Raw genomic sequence first — 4,225 nt, 5'->3', positions numbered from 1 at the left:
CACAAGGTCACTACTGGACATGGACATAGGCCCCCGCCACAGTTATCCAATATGACCAGTTTGGACGACCTTGATAAGTCGTCCGTCTTACATGACGGTGTACGTCCTATGCTGCGTGTGTCGATTTGTACTTTCCACTCCAGAGCCTTAACCAATTATGCATATATTGATAAAATTCATAAAACCTACAATATAAACTAAAGGGACGATAAAATATCTATACAAAAGACCGAATAAGTTGGTAGTATATATTTTATATTATTTTTATTCTAATTAGATCTCCATATTGCTTTCATTGCTTTAAATAATACTACATTTTTTATCTTTACCTAATCTTTAGAACTGTATAACGTTGCATACCAGACCAAAATGTTATTTCGACCTAATTCGCTCTGAAAACTTTACACAGAGTACAAGCCTGTTTTTCGTTAAGCGTTCTTTAATTGTGATATTATGGAAATAAAAATTATATTTATTATTAAATTACATCAAAAATTCTTAGATCATAAATATTAAATTATTTTAATATTTTATAAATTTCACATTACTTAGACGGAATTGTTATTAAATAGTCAGTTTATTGCTCCTTATATCATAGTATTATTTATTAATGTTCATCATTTTGTACTAAATGTTTTCCACCTGCCAACTATTTCGAACGTTTATACGGTATGTCAAGGATGCCTATTATCTCGTCGAGCTTCGACTGGACTGAAACCGCCGCGACGGTCCTGAACCGTAAATAAGACTGGCATTTTGAAAACCTCGCCTAATATTTTACGTGCATTGGCAAATACTTACGTACAATGCGACAATAAACCTCTGCGATAGCAAAACGTGCGAATTTAAGGTCACCGGTTAGCGTAAATAAAGCTTTATAGCATTAGAGTAACGGTTTAATCTCGTTTGCGACGTTATTTCGTCTAGGACTTTAAAAGGGGCAACGCTGGCAATGGCGACTCACGATTTGAAAACAGATTTATGATCGGCCACGATAACGGGTATGCGATAAAAATTTTGCCATACCTAAGAGGATGTGTGTACATAGCTATGTACGTGGGTACATAGCTATGTACCTTCGTGTGTGCATAAGCTGCTACAATGTTCATACATGACAAATGCGGACAAATATAAATATAGGTAAGTTGGTCGGCGAACGTGGTACACGATGTTATATCAAGCTCACGAACTTCAGTCGTGGAGATATAGCAATTAATAGTTTTCTAGTCACGCATTTGAAGGTCTACCTACTTGGAGATATTTTTTCCACCCACTAAAAATGATTTAGAAAACTAATCAAGTATTTTAAATTGTAATATTATATGACTAAGCATTTTCATGAGAATTAAAAAGATTAATGCTATATTTATTAACATCAATGTCATGGAAGCATAAACGAAACTTACAACGATGAAAATCCTCAGGATTTCATATATGTAGTGTTGTTTCATATATGTAGAGCCACAAAACCTAATTAATCCATTTCATTATGATCACTACATTTCGACTTAAAGGTGACACATTCGGATGACGAAGCCTTTTAGGAGCCTTCCGCCACAACCTGTTTACTGCGTAGCACTAGTCTCTCTCTAAAAAATCGAATTAAGCCGGTAATAATATTGCATATTTAAAAAAGGATGAGCCCAGGTTACCGCCTACCGTGATTTTAAGCTTGAGGATTTTGTAAATGCCAATGAGGCAAAAATGTATAACATAAAAATTATAAAATCAGAGATTATTTCTGCTTTGTAACAAATACAACAGCGTTAAGTAATTATGTTGTCGCTGCCTCACTGTGGATACAGCTGGCAATAGCTTGCCTGGCCACAGTACTATCATTATCATTATAACAAAGTGAGTATTAGAATCAGCGAGACTAATCAATAAATGTATATGAGTAATCATTTTAGCTTAAAAATCTTTTCAAAAAGAGAGCATGCTCTCTTTCTACCTATAGGTCGAAATAGAGAAGAGGATTCGTGTGCGATGGATAAATGTGGTTTTAAGATATTTGGATTTATTCAAGATATTCTGTTTTATTAAAAAAAAGCTCTCATTTGGACAGTATTCAGGAAACTATAAAAATCTTCTCGAATGCCAAAAGGCAAACATATACGAACAATATGTGTTAATAGAAATGACTTGCGAACCTAAAACGTGATTTCCCACTTCAGACCTTATTGACAAATGTACAGTAGCTTAACGAATCAAGAAGTGGGCTATACTTGGAAATCAGATAATGGATGAGTAGATACATAGACGGTCGAAAGTAACCATCACAGTCCAACGAATGGGCGAGTTCCGATCTCATCACTTTCGGAAATTTGGAGGAGGGATTTTTTTAGTTTATTAATCTATTCTGCTGATATTATGACTATGGTGATGAAACAATCGTTAAACAAACGAGACAAGAATTCGGTATTTGAACCAACCCAACTTAGATAACTTACTACAGGTATAATCTATGTGTGTTTCTTATTATACTCTCTCTTTATTAACATAATCACGACGACTAAAAAAGTAGAATAGAAGTAAATAATATAAAATTTAAGAAATACCTATTTAAACTACTCCAATTAAATAAAGATAAAACAAATAGTACCGATATGTAGCAACTATAAGATTTAATAGGAAATACAATATATGATTTTACGATAAAGTGGTTATAATTACGCTTAAAATTATATTAAAATGAACTATATTTTTTTTCCTAACTCAATAAGTACATAATTAAAAATGTTTGTCCAGACGGCTCCGCGCACCACGTTTTTGCTCTATAAATTCTCTTAGAACTTAACTATGATTCGTCTAAACGGTCTCTACTTTTATTATACCTAAGTACTCCAACTTATGTAAATGCCTAAGAAAATAAACTTTATATCCAATTAAATAAATGGTTTTGTTAAAACTTACAGCTACATTATTTCCTTTTAACATAAATTGAGAGAGTTCTATATCCTGTTGTTTAAATGGCACTTAAGTAGAAAGGCTGTTCATGAAATAGCTGTAACTCACTATCAAATTACCTTAAAGTTAGATAGTGGCTCGAAATAAACACTAATTTTATGCTAGTAGTTCCTTCATATCATTTTTTTTTTGTTTTAAAAATTACATGTACATATAATACAAAATTTAGAAATGATAGAATTGTGAATAAAAGTTATTGTATTCAGAGAAAAATACCTCTACTCCGACCGGTTCAGTATGTCCCAGCTCGTTGTGTTTTTGTAACAAGGGCACAAAGCAATATCTTGTGGGTGTAATTGAATTTATCTCAAAACTAAATATCGTGAACATATCTCGAGTAAAATGTTAATGTTTCTGGCAAAGAAATTGAAATGAATCGTCTTGAATTTAAATTTGCTAGAAAATTACATTACGAATTCAAGAAACGATATTATTTATAAAGTTAAAATGTCATTTTATGTAATTACAAATACGTATTAAAGTAATTATCTATCTCTTCGTGACATTATTACAATACTCACCTTTTATCTAATATAAGTCTTTTGTATAACCTTACTAAACAAATGAATTAAAAACGTTAAATTATCAATAAATAACTAATATTTTTCTGTGTTGTCAATGCTATTCCTTTTATGAACAGTGCAATTAAACATTTTTATCGATTAAAAATGTTTACTCTTTAAATATATAGGATTAATACTTTAATTTGTTAAATAATTAAAACTTTGAACTTAAAAAAAATTGGATTCTGTGCTTAGATATTCATTCGTTGGCTTAGTTTTAAACAGTTCATGCGCATTATGTTGTTAACAGAAAAGATACTTACATCAGTCTACATATCCTCTTACAAGCACCTTTTAATTAGAACAAACCTCCTTTAATTAAAATTACTCGAATTTTCATAGCCCACTAAATTACTGATAATTAGGTATTACACGGATATTCTAATCACTTATCCGTTCAAAAGAGGTATAAATAAACCGAGAATTTAACACATCAGTCGTTAAATAATATAGAATATAAAGTTATTGTTTCACTTTTTATAATATATAAAATAAACTGTCAAGGAACATCCGCCATCTTGCCGGGCAGCTTGCGCGCGCGCGCTCTCACGCGAAATTACGGACCGCGCGGGCACCAACTCGCGGGTGTAAAAATAAAATAAACTTAAAACAACGTCATTTTGTGCACGTGTGTGCGAGGCGTTATTTATTTATAGGCTAGTAGCTATGTAAATATAATCAACGGCGAAGTCCAG

This window comes from Battus philenor, unplaced genomic scaffold (assembly GCF_028537555.1).
Source record: "Battus philenor isolate CCGP_79_NKW_IND1 unplaced genomic scaffold, ilBatPhil1.0.hap1 SCAF_10, whole genome shotgun sequence".
Lineage (NCBI taxonomy): Eukaryota > Metazoa > Arthropoda > Insecta > Lepidoptera > Papilionidae > Battus > Battus philenor.
This window is presented reverse-complemented; position numbering follows the sequence as displayed.